This window comes from Pteropus vampyrus, unplaced genomic scaffold, assembly GCF_000151845.1.
Source record: "Pteropus vampyrus isolate Shadow unplaced genomic scaffold, Pvam_2.0 Scaffold353, whole genome shotgun sequence".
NCBI lineage: Eukaryota > Metazoa > Chordata > Mammalia > Chiroptera > Pteropodidae > Pteropus > Pteropus vampyrus.
The window spans coordinates 128,342-144,468 of record NW_011889134.1 but is presented as its reverse complement, the minus strand read 5'-3'; the positions used below and the strand labels follow the sequence as shown (position 1 = coordinate 144,468).

General features: G+C 41.3%; 1 protein-coding gene across 18 annotated transcripts in view; it reads left to right on the top strand.

Annotated features, from left to right (window-relative positions):
* The first annotated feature begins 5,419 nt into the window (after window positions 1–5,419).
* The window catches only part of LOC105304809 (PKHD1, fibrocystin/polyductin), a 135,143-nt gene continuing 124,435 nt past the window's right edge, over window positions 5,420–16,127 (top strand). For 16 of the 18 annotated variants that reach the window (XM_023522633.1, XM_023522638.1, XM_023522649.1 and 13 more), the window contains exon 1: window positions 12,336–12,516. The gene's annotated coding sequence lies outside the window, so the exon portion shown is untranslated. Of the gene's footprint in view, window positions 5,543–12,326; window positions 12,517–16,127 lie in introns of those variants that run through there. The other 2 variants (XM_023522635.1, XM_023522636.1) reach the window with 2 other exon arrangements.

Below are 16,127 nucleotides of genomic sequence, written 5' to 3'. Positions count from 1 at the left end.
GACATGCTGACTGCAAGTCCAGACTGTTACCCGTACTTCTGACTGGCTATAAATTGGAGGTTCCTATGACCCTCTCTTCAGGTTTAATTAATTTACTAAAATGGCTCACAGAACTCAGAGAAAGATTTTACTTATTAGATTACCAGTTTATTATAAAAAGACATGAGTCAGGAACAGCCAGATAGATGATATGCACAGGGAAGGGCATGGGGGAAGGGGCACAGAGCTTCTGTGCCCTCTCTGGGCATGCCACTTTCTCCCACATCTCCATCAACATGGATGCTCTCTGAATTCCTTCTATTTGGGTTTTTATGGAGACCTCATTACATAGGCATGATTGATTAAATCATTGGCTATTGTATTTGAACTCCATCTCCAGCTCCTCTCCCCTCCTTGGAGATCAGGAAGGTGGGCCTGAAAGTTCCAACCCTCTCATCACATGGTTGGTTCTCCTGGCAACCAGCACCGTCCCCCCCATCCCCCGCCAGGTACTTTACAAAAGTTATCACATTAACATAAACTCAGGTGTAGTCAAAAGAGGTTTGTTATGAATATCAAAAGTCACTTTCATTACTCTTACCGCTTAGGAAATTCCAAGGTTTTCAGGAGCTCTATGCCAGAAACGGGACAACAACTAAATATGTACCTTATTACAAATCACAATATTTCAACAGAGTTTGCCAAAGAATGTTCAGAAACACTAGTTCCAATCAAAATGATGACTATATGATAAAGCATGTGTTTGCAAAATACTTTCACAAACTTGAATAGAATTCTTTCCTGCAAGACTTCTTAGGCGCTTTAATAAACCAGTGTGCTTTGTAATTCTTTAAGAAAGGAAAAAGTTCTTAGAATTTCCCAACTTTATTTGACCATATAACTTGTTTTTTTCATGGAATGTCTTTTAAAATTATTGAATTGCACAGAATATACTTTTAAAAACCTCTCTAAATGAAAGAAGTTGCTCTAATGCTACTCTGAGAAGTTGATTGATGGAGAGGTATTTTGGGCCAGGTTAGGCACTGAGGTGCCTAAAATTTTATATTTTGGTGCCTATCTTCTCCTAATTAGTATTTTCTTACATCAGTCTGGTTCTGTGTTTATCTTCAAGAGCTCAATATTGCTCCCCAGTGAGTCCACTCAGATCCTGGATTTTCTATGCAGTTGTTCTAAGTTTGGGAAATGACCTTGGCAGTTTCTACAAAATAAAATCTTCTAAAGTTATAAAAAGTTACAAAAAGTTACAAAAAGTCACAAAAGGATATCACTTAAAAACTTTTATGACACAATAATTGGTGTTTGTTTTAGAGTGAGAAGATAAAGGTAAGCAAAATAAGGACAATAAAAATAACTCATAATCTTACTGCTCAATGGTTAACTATTATTTCAACACATATATTCTTTCAGTCTTTTTTATTTACCCATGTACATAAAAGTTCATACCTCCCCTGCTCCTAAAAATTTTTTTTCTAGCCTTTATTTTTTTGGTCCATTTCATTTGAACCTCAATTAAGAACCTTCTTGAGTATTTTTGGTGCTTTGGAAGGAGGCAGGAAAGAGGGTGATGTACTGAAGGGGTAACTCAGAAGCTACGTGACCCACTTTGTTTTATAGATAATTGTACCAATGTTCTCCAAGAGGAACATTACACTTTAATGGCACCAAATGACAACCTTTCCTGGCTGCGTTAGTTTCCTGTAGCTGCTGTAAGACAGTACCACAAACCTAGTGCTTTAAACAACATGTGTTTCTTACTTTACAGTTTTGGGGATTGGAGATCCAAAATCAGTACCACAGGGCTAAAGTCAAGGTGTTAGCAGGGCTGTTTCCCAGTAGAGGTTCTAAAGGAAAAATCTGTTTTCTTGCATTTTTCAGCTTCTAAAGGCCACCTGCATTCCTTGGCTCGTGGCCCTTTTCTCATGTCACATCAAACTTTGGCTTCTACCATCACACCTCCTACTACTGACTCTGATCCTTTTGCCTTCCTCTTATTAAGATCCTTGTGATTACTCTGGATGACTCAGGATATTCTCTCTATCTCAGAATGTTTAACTTATTCATATCTGCAAAGTCTCTTTTACCATGTAAGGTTACATGTTCACACATTCTGAAGATTAGGGATCTTTGGGAGGGTCATTATTCAGTCTACCACACTGGCTTTTCTTTTATTTTCCTCCCTCCCTCCCTCCTTCCCTCCCTCCCTCCTTCTCTCCCTCCCTCTCTCCCTCCCTTCCTTCCTTCCTTCCTTCCTTCCTTCCTTCCTTCCTTCCTTCTTCCTTCCTTCCTTCCTTCCTTCCTTCCTCCCTCCCTTCTTTCCTTCCTTCTCCTTCCTTTCTTTTCTTTTAAGTGTTTAACATGAGAATTAGTTGTACATTTTCTGTACAACCAGAATGGAAAGCTACCGTGTCTAGTATGTAGTGTTACAGACGAATGTGATGAGAAATCTTGCTGCTGAGGTTGTACTTGCAGTCTGTGCTCTCAGCAGACTCATTGGCCATGGATTAATCTGATAAATATGAGAGTTTGTCAGATAGTGGCAAGAAGTCAAATAAAGCCCACTTGTATCACCTGCCTTGGTTGAAAGCTGTACTTCTGGGATTGACATAGAGGGCTTTGGCCATCTACTGCATTGGGGGACAATTGGACATTCCTGGCATGGTTCAGAGCTAGATCTCAGAAGTTATTGTGTATTGTCCTTTCCATTCTGCATTTGAGAACATAGCCCTTTAGAGTGTTCCCTCCACATATCTGGCTTGGCTATGCATCCCTTTGAAGTCCTGTAGCAGTTGTTGTCTATAAATAAGGCATGCACAGTGCCATCAAAGTTTTGAGATGAAGGGCACGGCTCACTTACAAGAACGTCGAAAGTGCAGGACAATGTTAGGGAGATATCCTGGCTTCATTCCTCTTCCCCCATCTCTCCTCATTTCTCCACCTACAACTTCATGTAAAAAATACATAAAGGCCCCAGAGAAAATAATCAAAGCTCTATCATACTTGGCAGACTTTCTTGCTTCCTTTTAACAGGAAGGAAGAAGAAGAAATGAGCATTTGGATAAGAGCTCAGGAGCCCACATCAGTTCAGACTTGCTGAGCAGCAGTGGCTCCTAGATGTCCTCTGGGAAGCGACACTAATGACAACTACATTTATTGGGTCTAATTCTTGACTCTACTATATTAGGTTACCTCATCTCGTCCTCATGACTGCCTCCTAGAGATGGAGTATAAGAATTTCCTTTTCACCCATCCTTTGACATCCCATTTAGATATCTCCCTGATGATGAGAATGAAGTAATTATTCCTTTCTCTACATTTGTCATTTGTTCCTCTTCTGTGATACTTCCTTCATACTGTCTTGTGTTGTTTCGTTTGTAAATGTTCTGTACTTTCAACTAGATTGAAAGGTTCTGGAGGAAAGAAGTTATACTGTTGCCCTCACAGCAACTAGCATACATAGTATTGCAGGTATCCAATCAACATTTGCTTTCTTGCTTAATTGGATCAAATTAGAATCAAGAGTTTTGATTTCCCACCTCCTAATTCAGTTTTTTTCATTAAGTGATAAATTAATGAATGCAATTGATGACAGTGCATTTTAGTTGTAGGGTCAGTTCTTTAGGACTTTTTCTGAGTGCCCACTGTGCTTGGGATATTCTTGGGGACTGAGGGAGAGGTTTCTTTGTAAGTGCATCTCTCTTCTCTCTATGTCGGCCCTAAAGATCCCTCATGGCAATTGTGCCTGTTCAGTCCATACACCAGAACACATGTACCAGTTACGGCTGACAGAACACATTAGGATCTGCGATCCAGGGATTTGGTTTCTAGTTCTAACTTTCCATTAATTAGCTTAACTTTGAAGAGCTGCTTGATATTTCTGGATGTCACAAGAAATGGGTACAATACCCCATAAGACTGTAGTAAGGATTACATGAGTTCATGTGTAAGAAAAAGAAAATCTTGGAAAAGTTTTTCATAATCTAATATCAGGTATTATTTCAGAATGTGACTATTCCAAGCATGATGCCTCAGTGTCTTATATATAATCAACATACCGAACGTGTTCCTATAAATCTTGTTCATGGTTTGGAACTTTGTTACTCTATCCATCCATCCATCCATCCATCCATCCACCCATCCATCCATTATTTCTTTTGTTGACTATAGTGTACCAGATATTATGTACCGAAATAAAATAGCTCATTCAGCATACGGTGGCATTGAGTGTCCCACTTGGGGAAGACTGGCTGGCATTCACACCATTCCTTGTGGGCAGCGGTACTCTGCCAGGCAAATCACCCAGGTCCAGGATGAAGCATGGCTTAGAAACCTGATTGGTCAGCATACCAAGGGAGCTCTGCCTCTCAGGTGAGTTTTACTTCACTAAATCCTAAAAGACTGACATGTAATTCTCCATTGCTCATTGATTAGTTTGTGATCTGGGAGATCCTGGCTAGTGTAGCTCTCCCTCTACACTTATACTGAAAGCCAGACTATAATCAAATGTTTGCTTGGTGGCATGGAATCAGAACAGAGGATTGGTTATAGAGTTTGAGTGTAGAAGGATAGCCAGCTTATATCCCTTATGTAAACTTCTCAAAAAGGTGGCTCAGGGGAATGGAATCAGACAGAGCTGGTTCCCAAGTCTTGTTTTACTCCTCACTAGCTGAATGACCTTGGATACCTTTCATAACTCTCTGTGCCCCACATGGAGAATGGAGTAATGGTAAAGCTTATCAGGTAAAGTGGTTGTCAGAAATAAAGGAAGTGGGCCAAGAAAAAGTTAACAGTGAGCTTAGTAAAAGCTAGTGGTTGTTAATTATTAATGTAAAACACCCAACACAAGTGCACACTGCTCATATTCATTAACTCAATAATTCAACAGGCATCTACTAAGTGCCTATTATGTGCCTATGAACAAGGTGGACACTGTCCCTATTCTGATAGAGCCTGCAATGTGATGGGGGAGATAGACTTTAAACAAATAAGGAGATGTATAACAATATTGAGTGAGATTGTTCTCATTGCTCAACATTTGGTTATTGTGACTGAATACTAAGGGGAAAAAATGTCAAATAGTCAACATTTTAAAGAGACCCCTCCCCTGAATGGAGTCACCCAGTTCCTTGGGATTGAGTAAGTATGGTTGAGCGGGCCTTGCTAACCCGACCACACTGCCTCCCTGACCCCCTCTATATAAGCACCTGACAATGACAGGAGGAGGATTCTTAGCATTATTAGTGGCCTGAGCTGTCGCAGTGTCTTTTTCTCTCCTCCACATGGGATAGGGAGACCAGTAAGAAGCCCTGGGGAGGAATTCCGGGAACAAGGGATGGGGATGGGCTAGAATAGCAGGCTGGGGGACACTCGGGGCAGAGAACTGTGCAGAGTTGGGGATCTCGTCCAGAACTCTGGAAGAACTCACATCATCTTCCTCATTCAAGTCTTGCAGAGGGTAGCAAAGATCAGCCAGTGACAGCCAGAGAAGCAGCCAGAGCCAGTGGAGGATTCTAAGAGGAAGGCCAGCCAGATGAGGAAGACACATGTGAGTCCCTGTCCTCAACCTCCTCCTGACTTTGACACTTCAGAGGTCTCAGAAAGGGTATCAGAGGAGGGCGAAGGGAGTAAAAACACAGACTGATTCTCCTCTTTACGAGGCCCCTGGGGCCATAGGCAATGCCTGAGCAAGTATAAGGGCAGGTGGGGGATGGAAATTTTAAGCTGGAACACATTAGAATGGACTGTATTTTTTTTTTTTAAACAACTTTCATTTAAAAATAGTTTAAAAATGCAAGAAATTATGAAAATCAAGTGTTCCTGTGTCCCCTTCATCCTGCTTGCCTTAATGGTCACATCTTATATAACCATGATGCCTTATATAACCAGGAAATTGACATTGATATAATACTATTAACTCAACTGTATACCTTATTCACATTTCACTGGGACTGGATTTGTTTTAATAAATAGAAGTAAGGCACAAGTTATGAGATTTACCATAGGTGTTATTAAAAAAAAAGAAATTTCATGAATATGATTGAAGGCAGTTATCATTGAAGTAGAAATTCATTTCACCTACATCAGTAATGATGCATACCGAGTTCAATATACATCAGTAATAATTACCTAAGTATAATTGGGTTAAGTGTTACAATGGAGAAATAACAATTTAACAAGTGTATATAATGTGGGAACCTCATTTTTTCTAAAAGGAAAGCTCTCCATAGGCTAGTCATTTAGAGATCTCAGGATGAGTAGGAATTAACAATTAGGTAACAGGTGTGCAGGGTTGTTCATAGTTCAGAGCTTAGAGGATCACGTAAGTGTTTATCTCTGGGCTCTCCTATTTTTAAGCTTTCAGAACTGATTCTAGTTACTATCGTTGCATAACAAACCACCTTAACACTGGTGGCATTAGACAGCAACTATTTTATTATACTCAGATTCTGTGGGTCAAGACTTTGGAAAGGGTGTAGCAGGAAAGACTTGTCTCTAATACATGATGTTTGAGGCCCAAATGGAATGATTCAAAGGTTGGTGGTAATTGAATGCCTTGGGGGCTGGAATGGTGTGAAGATCTATTCATTCATGGCTGTGGTCTGGCCTGGAGGAGCGAACTCCAGGACTACCATCCAGAGTACTTACAGGAGGCCTTTCTACATGTGGTGGCTTTCTCGAAGCATGGTGGCCCTGGGGGAATGGGGCCTCTCACAGGGTGGCTCAGACGGCCAACCGTGTGTTCCAGCCCACATGACAAAACTGCATTGTGTTTTCTGACTTAGCCTTAGGTGTCAGGCAGCATCATTCCCTATGCCTTCTATGAGTCACAGAAGCGAGTCACAAGCCCATCTAGCTTCATAAGGAGGGAGACATGCACCCTCCTTTTAATGAGATAATTGACAAAAATTTTGTTACCATCCTTAGAAAACCGCCACTCTAAGCATCTTCACAAACAGGCCATCCAAATGATTTTCTTAGGTATATTAATAGCTTTCAGTCTTATGGAGGAATTTGATCTTTACTTGTTTTCATTGCTTAATTCTGAAGGTAATCTTATTTCTAGATTTCTGGAGTCTCCTCATTTTCATCGCGTATTTGTTCCTCATATCACATATTGGACTCTGTGCTGTTTTATCAGCCGTGCAACATTTTCCAGAGAAAGGGCAAACATTTCCTCCATTAAAAATTTTTTTTTTCCTCTAAGACATAGAACTTGATAGTCTCATAACATTCTGCTGCTAAAGCAAGCATTCTACAGGGCTGCAGAAATGTGTGACTTCAATGTCACTTGTAATTTTAAAACTAAGTGTGAGATACATTTCTAAAGTCTCAGCTGGGCCTGGATTGATAGTAACATGGTTTCAAATTAGAAAAAAATTAATTGCTTTTGTGTTGCTGCTCCCTGCTGGTATGATTTATTTTAAATTGTGCTGAGCCCAGAGAGAAGGAGCTGTATTGTAATTCAGAAACTGATTTATGCTGTCTTGCCCACATCTCTCACAGATGCTCCGAGTTCAAAGAAAAGGATATTTTCATGGTCTGAAAGACATTGGATATTGCAACATTTATTTTATATGACATGGCAGGAATCAAGTTATCTACAAGTGAATTTATGAGCAACTGGTCTACCGCCTTTGAGTGCTAATGTGTTTTAGAAAATGTTTACTTTTTCTGGAATAAGATCTGTTTTATGTGCATTATACTCATTTCTTTGTTTTCCTAGATGTAGGATGATCAACCACCCTGGTTTGCCTTGGACTTGCCCTGTTTTAGCACTAACAGTCCTGTGTCCTGGGGAAGCACCTAGTCAGAGTAGACTGGGACCGTTGGTCACCCTACAGTTAGCTATGAACTTGATTTCACTGTTTTCTCATGATTATGTGTTGTTGGTATGAACCTAGTAATGTTGAGTGTTGTAATTCAATGATGCTCTCAGGATGATTGAGCATCGAGCAGCATATGCCCCAGATTATATAATGTTGGAATGTCTAGTCAGCTCTCCTCATCCAAGTGTGGAACTATCTGTAGTTCAATATTACTTCCAAGTGCATGGGGTTTGTAAGTTATTTTTACCTGTATTGCCCAGGGGCCTTACTGGTTTTCAGGACAGCCGTCAGGATGATGGAGATCACTGCAGTTTTGCTTCTGGATAAGTGGGGTTATTGTTGTAAACATAAGTTAATGAGCAAAACTGACTCAAGGCAGGGACAATAATGACAATTTACTTTGAGTAATTTTACTTAGTGGGTAAGAAAACTTGTCTAAGGAAACTATGAAGTAAGCATTTCACTCATAGCTTAGACCCTCTGGTGGAACAGATTGATTTAATCTCCAAATTTGAGCCCATGTATTCATTATCTTTACGATCTCAATTTAATCAGGAATATGATATTAAACCAGAGAAGATATAATTGCTTTATTTTTGCTTCTCCATGAAAAAGAGAGACTAAGAAGTCTTGAAGAAAAGGGAGGAGGACAAGTGGGTAGGCCCTAGACAAGTGAAAGGGGAATCACCTGGGGAGAATTCTGGCAGCACAGAAAATGCGAGGCACATAGCTGGGCCGTAGCCTCATGGCTAATCACACAAGATGGGTACCTGGAGAATGAGAGCAAAGCTTGCTCCAGAGTTCCTCTTGCCCAGTGAAGTTCTTACTTACATAGAAAGGCCATGTTAGTGTCCTGTTCCATGGTCTGCCTTTTGTCAGAAATATGCCTGTCCTGCCTCTCATCTGCCTATCTGTTATAGTCTCTTCAACTTAGAGAAAGCCTTTTTTTTTTTAAGTAAAAAATGCATTGAGCATTCTTAGTTTCCATTTAAATCCTAGTTTTGGCCTTTGTTGCCCTCATCCATTCCAGAATATTTTTTCTCAGATGAATTCACAAGGCATTTCTATCCATTTTATTTTGCATTTACTTTATATAAGGTACAATGCAAAATGTTGGAGGTGAGTAGTATGACAATTCTTTTTCTTATGCAGCATCTAGTTTGGGAATGACATGTATAACTCAAATGTTGCCAGGCATCACCAGCCTGTGCATACTCATGAAGTCACATTTATAGTAGCACCCAAATTTTGAAGACTTAGAACTCTACATTTGATCATTGGTTATCTCCTAGAGCTTCGGTAGCAGTTAAGTTCTCGGTAGGCAACAGATGGCACATTCAGGCTGAAAAATTAGTAAAGGGACTATTTCTGAGAGGTATGACTCAAGTTTAGAAAAAGCAATAAGGGATGGTGCAGTACATGCAAACTGGCAGTGGTAGGAGCTGTTACCCTTGGGCCTGAAGGGGCAAAGAGAGGAAGAGTTGCCAGATGCACGGAGAAAGAGACTGAGAGAGGAAGAGAGTGTGCTATATAGAAAGAGTCCCTTGTCAGAAGCTGTGATTAGTAGGAATGAAACTGGAGGAAAAATACCCTTATCACATCCTGCCCTTCTGCACCTCCCTCTGGGCTCCTGGTGCTGGGCTCCTGGTGCTGTCCTCCATTTGGAAACCAGCCAGAAGCCATTGGGCAAGAAAACCCACTGGTACAGTCTACACAGGTCACCCTTCCAGGGCACAGAGCATAGTAGACAAGTGTGGAGAGTAGATTTGGAGCGTCAAATAGAGGATGTCAAACACTGATTTCAGAGAGTTCCTTTGATGATGCTGGTCTTGCCCTTCCTCTTCCGTGATGGCTTCTTTTGTTTAAGATCCATGGCCTGCAAAGCTATCTAAAAGATTTTTACCAATGCTGCTGCTCATAGGGCCATTAATAGATAGACCATAGTCCTGGCCAGTGGTGCTCTCTTCCAGTGTACCTGTGCCAGTCTGAGTCTTATAAGAAGCAGATGCTAAGACAGGATCAAAAGTGCAAGGATTTTATTGGGGGAAGTGCCTCAGAGAGAAAATAAGGATAAAGCTGGGAAGGCTGAGATAGCTGTTAGACTGCCCTTGAGTTAAGGTGAGAGGGATGGACACATCCCTGCCATGTAGTCCTAAGAAAGGTTCTTCAAGACTGTCAGGGAATCTTCAAGCATAGGCCACCATCAGAGGAGTATTATGCCTTCTCCAAATGAACCTGCCTTATCTTTGCCATGTTCAGTTCTTGACTGGGAGCAGCCTGTGGAAGTGTGGCCTTGATCCAAATGTGATAATGAATTTAAGAGCACAGCAGCTAGGCCCTTGGTCAATTATTCTTCCCACAACTGGAGATTTGTGAGGTACATTCTAATAATAATACCACTCCCTCTCCTAATTTCCAAAGCTGCCAGTCCCCAAGAATTCAGAGTTGTGTTGTAATCCAAGGAAAGGGGATCAAAGAATGACCTTCTCCCTTGATCTCCTTAAGTTTGTGTAATAGGCCTGAGCAACAATTTTTATGTTAAGATTTCAAAAACTCTCATAGAAATAGCTTCCTGTGGAATAGTGTCAGTTTCCGGGGGTGGGCATGGCTACTTATTTTGGAATGGCAGGGGAATCATGATCAGGATGGCTTCTGAGGAGCATTTGTCTTTATCATTGAGTCAGAGACCTGAGCTCAAGACTTTATTTAGAATTTCTATATGAAAGGGACGTTGGAGTGTAATTAGATGGAAAGAGGGCATGCTTGTATAAAGGTTGTGTTTGCATGGCAAACTTAGATATGTGTGTATATTTAGGGGATCTTGAGGTGGAAGAGACAGCTCAACAGAGGGGAGTACTTGAGGTTCCCCAAGCTTCTGTGCAACATAGCCACTGTCTGTAGAGCCCTAGGATTTCTTTTAGGCCTTGGAGTGTGAAATGGCTCATTCTTCTTTATTTCTTGAACAGTAGAGCTTAATTGCCCATCAGGAAGTTCTTGGGCCCAGAAACTGAAGTCTTGTGTATCATCAGGATTCTTTATTCAAGAGTGGAGAGGTAAATCTACCCATAAGAAAATTTGGGTGCTTTTATGATAAAGTTTTGATAGCTAGGATGCCAAAAAGAATTATAAATATCGACTATAAGCTATTTATCCATGGATAGATGGGGTTAATTTCTGGAAACCTCTTCCTAAAGTGGTGAGAAATAAAACATGAGTTAAGTCTTAATCAAGAGACTCGACTACAATATAGGTAACTAATATGACCACGATTCTGTCTCCCTTGCCAGGTAGCAAGCACTTTGAGGGCAGAAATTGTTATATTTTTTAAAAAACTAATTTTGAATCATCTAAGTGATTCATGAATATAATTTCCTTCAAAAAAAATTACCAATAGTTTTGAAATCTCTTTTGATTATCTCTCCCAAACCTGGTCTTCCCCTCCTCCCCATTACCCATGTATCATGGTGGAGGGATCTAGAGTGGAAATTGTGGTTTAGTAGGCAGGCAGGATGTCAGGGCGATCTAATCTGCCCAATGTGGCTAGGTTCCCTCTCTCTATGCTAGTGGCTACAGCACTAGGAAAATCATTCTGCTTGTCACTGGTTGCCAAACACATTTGGTGTAAACTCTCATACTTTCTAGAGGATATTTCCATTACTCATATCAGAGTTGTGCTGTATTTCCATAGATTAAACCTGGTCTTGCTGGGGAAGCTTCCTAGATCTACTGATGGTCCTTTGTGCTGGGACTCAGGACTATCAAATTCTACTGGAAAGGCTCCTCTCCAAAAGAAAGGGTGGAAAAAGGAGATGAGAATTTCTTCTGGTCATGAACCACTGGGCATGGACCGACACGGTCAGGAAGCTGGTAACATAAATTGGAGTGGGTGGTGGAACAGAGAAAAGTCAGCCATGGACCAAGTAAGAAGGTGGTATTGATGTTAGGCTCGTTGGTTCTCAGATTCTTTAGCAAGAAAGAGTCAAACCGATACCTGAGGCCCATGGTCTGGGTTCTACTAGAAGGTAACAGGTAGAAGTCCAGGACTTCCTCTTGGTCAAGAAAGGCCAGGAGTGAAGGAAGAAAGCAAAACGACAAAGAGGGCTAGGTTTTGGCCCTTTCTTAGACAGACTTTGAACAAGTAACTTTCTTTCTCTGCTTCATTAGACTCACACTCCTATGGTGACAAAGGCAGCCCATAGCAGGGCACTTCTGTCATTCCTCTTGATGAAAAGCCAGAGATGGTAGCCCTCTACTGGTCCTTTTTCCTGGGTCCTGTGTTCAGTCACTGATTTACTGGTAAATTCTTTTAATCATTGAATGCTTGTTTGTTTTACTGTGTGGACTTTTACTTAAAATTCTTGTCTGGGGCACATGCAGTAAGTGGAGAAAAATGTAAGACACTCTTTCTTTGGTCATTAGTAAGAGACCCTGAGGAAAAATCCTAAATAGCTTGTGTTAATCATTAAACTTGCCCTGTGGTCTGCTCTGAACTTTTACTTCGGCACACGTTTGGCCAGGACACAAACAAGTTAGGTGAGTTACAGTGCAACATGAGTGGGTTACCTACACGGTAGCTGCAGGCTGGGCTCTAACCACATAACACGGCCATCGTTTCTTAGCGGAGAGGAATGAGATCATTTAGAAAGGAAAGATAATTTCTCCCTTGAGTCACAACGGGAAAGAAACAGAAAAGGTACTGTTTGATCAAAAATGTCTCTGTTTTCTGTTTGGCATTGTATCTCTTGCCAATGTCGTGGTGAACCAAAGGACATGGGGATCTGTTAGTAGTAACCTTGCAGCTCTGTCTCTCAAGGTCCCAAAGGAAGGGAGGCAAAGAGGGGAGAGAGGAAAAGAGAATGAGAAGGAATGAGAGCACAGAGAGACAAGAGGAGAGAAAAGACTTGACCGAATGCACATAGCTCTCCTCTGATTGAAAATTTTCTGGTTAAAAGAATTAAGTAGAGGCTGAGTTTATTGTTAGAAAGAATTTATGTATTAATTATATTAAGAAAAAATACTTTTATTATTGATTTGATTGCTCTATTCTAGAGGAAAAGATGTAGGTTCTAAATCTAGACTTTAAGAAAATCACTGTGTGACTATTTACTTCTCTTGTTCTAAGCTTGGGGGTAAGCTCTGAAATGATGTGTTAAAATCACGCAGCCAGATTGAAAACAGATTCTCCTGAGCTGGGAATTTTCTGTTGGGTGTAACAAGCAAGTTAGATCCAGTGCTTTTGGACTAAGTAGCAAATATTCCTGGGCAACTTTCTCTATGAAGTAGATGTATTTTTGAAAATTGAATGTTTTTAAAATTAATTCTATTCCAAATAGATGTAAAAATTTAGGGAATTTTGCAACATAAAGGAACACTTGCCGAATCTACTTCGAAATTTTAGAACTCCTTTGGTAAATGCAAGTAGCCTCTACCCCTACCTCATCTGCTAGGGACTTGAGGGCAGGTCATAGCTTATTTGTCCTAGTTTTCCCAGCTCCTAGCTCAGTGCCAGCATATGTCACGCATATAATAAATGTTTGTGGATTTGAATTACATATAGATTATTTTACATAATATTGGACTGTCTTAATCAGGACATATCTATAAGATATGTTAATTCTAAGGGGTTTTTTTTTGCAAATTTATATTTATATATTTATATTTTCTAAAATGGTATAGCTATTTTTGCTAGTTTTGGTGTTTTCTTAAAAATGTAAGTTAAACGTATCTTTAGAAACTTTTAGAAAATTTTAGTCAGTAGTTTTCAGAGGACAATATTTATGCCCTCTGACTTGGGGGTCAGCAGCCTTTCTGGAGCAAGCATCAGGGTGTTGTTATCTAAAGCATATGGCTTTTCGGCCAGGCCTCCCTGATTCTGTCCATCCCATACATGTGCGAGTTATTTCTTTCACATCAGGTGAACCCAGATTATTTAGATATGTATTCACCAATTGGAATTTACTGAGTACGGTGTGAAACTTTTGCACTAAGAAGGTTCTGGACTTAGGAGACCTCTCTGAGGAATGAACAATCTAGAAGAAGCATGTGTGGCAGTGTACTATCTGGTCCTGGCTGCACAGGACATAAGCTAGAGGTTCATAGAGGAGAGTGTGATGAGAACTGAAATGCCTGGGTGTCGGGGGAGGTCATAGAGAGGGCGTGGCTTTGGCTGACTCGAGCTGGACCCGGAAATTGGAGGTTTCTCACCCCTCCCCTGTCCTTGGAATGTACTGTGGGCAGTTTGGCAGGCCACTGATGCCCAACTAGGGGCTGGAAGTCAAGTTAAAAATTGGAAGAAGAGCTGAGGTTAGAGAAAGACTTGTAGTTGTTCACTGTTCTGCTAGCTTTGGGGCTTGCAGACAAGGTGTGAGAGCAGGATAATAAGTTGGAGACCTTAGTGTGCCATTTTGCAAAGCTAAGAGGACATAAACTGCGTTGAATTAAGGTCTGAGCGCTGTGACAAAGCCTGATTGAGACACTAGGAAGTAGAATCCCTGGAAAACTGAAGAGAACAAAGGAGAAGATGTTGTGATTGACAACGAAATTAACAAAAATTTTCATGCTGTTCAACTTCTAATACAAAGGAAAGCAAAAGCACAGTGACAACAACCCCAGCCAGGAGGGCAGCCCTGAATGCAGGAGATGTTCATGAGAGAATATATACCCACTGAGTTTATTGATATAGCTGCCAAGTTGTGACAAAAGGCCAAGGAGAGTATCCAGATGTGGTTAGGGTGGCTATAGGATGGAAGTTGGCGGTGAGGTGTGACAGTTTTGTGACCTGGCAGGAGGCAAAAAAAAAAAAAAGAGCAACATCACCACACACCTTGCTGTCCGGCGGCGCCTGCATGGTGCTGGTTGGGAAGAAGGTAAGGTTCAAGGAACTCATTCCCTTATAGACTAGATTGTTTTAGCCTATGAAGAGGCTTGCCCCAATGAGGGGGGGTCTCCCTGGACACGTGGGACCCTGGAAATCTATAGAAGAGATACAACAAATTCTTAGGGAATCGGGAATGAGACAGGCATCTATGCCCCATCTTTAAAGGCCCAGATCAGGCCATATTCACTGCAGGAATGAAAGCCAAGATAGCTCTCAGCACCTGATATGGAGCACTGATGTTCATGCTGAGCCCAGTCATGGGACAAGACATTTATACCGCAGGGCAGTCCATTGCTGATCTTGGAGAAATTGACAAATCTTGGGAATGGGCACAGGCTATGGGAAAACCCGAGACAGAGAGGAAACTTGAAAAGCCAGAAGACTATCCAAATTGGTTGTAAAGGGTTCAATAGAAGTAACCCTGAAGTAAATGTGGTTTGACCTCCTTGCTGCCAGGACCCCACCTGAAAAGTTAGACCAGCAACCGAATGCTTTGTTGGTTGGCCTGCGGAAAGCCTTAAAACCTGAACAACAGTTCAGACTTGCCACACCTGCCCCTACCATCTCTGATGCTCTGTCTGTTCCAGCAGAGGCCTCAAGGATACAGTCCCATTGGGGTGGGTGCCCCCCATGCCCTGGATATAGGGTGCAGTCCAAGATTACCTCTAGTTGAGGGCTATGAGAAGTGGTTAAAAGTATCATGTTGAGCTTACTCTTCACTGGTCCCCCAGAAATAAACAAAAGGTGACAGCTCTGGTTGTTACTAGAGCTGAATGTACTCTAATACATGAGAATCCTCAGAATTATTTTAGCCCCTTCAGCACCATTGATGGTTGCAGAAGACAGATAGTTATGGTAAGAAAGGTCCCTTTGACATTGCAAATTGAGTGTTCTTCCTCCAGGAATATGAAAATTTTTTATCTTTTCAATACCAGAGAGCACACAGGGCATTGATATCCTACATGGTTAAACTTTGCAAACCTCTATCTGTGAATTCCACCTCCAGATTCGAGTAATCAAACCAAGGCTGAGGGGAAACACTAACTGAGAACCAGTAAGTCTATTACCCCTTGGAGGAATAGTAACTGTCAAACAATATAAACTATTGGCAGGGAGGGACATGAAAAATAAGAAAAACTATCCAAGAACCGTGCTGATTGAGTATCGCATCCCTTGCTCATAGTGCTTTCAGCAGCTTGGTATGGCCAGTAAAAAAGCCAGATGGCTCATGGAGGATGATCATGGGTTCCCGAGAATTAAACAAAGGTAGCGCCCCCCATCCATGCAGCTATGCCCAGCATTGCCACCATCTTAGATACCTCGGCTGCGATCCTAGGATTGTCCTATGCTCTACTGGACTTAGCAAATTTTTTTTCAGTATACCCCTGGCTTCTGAGCCACAGGATCCATTTCCCTTCCCTTGGGAG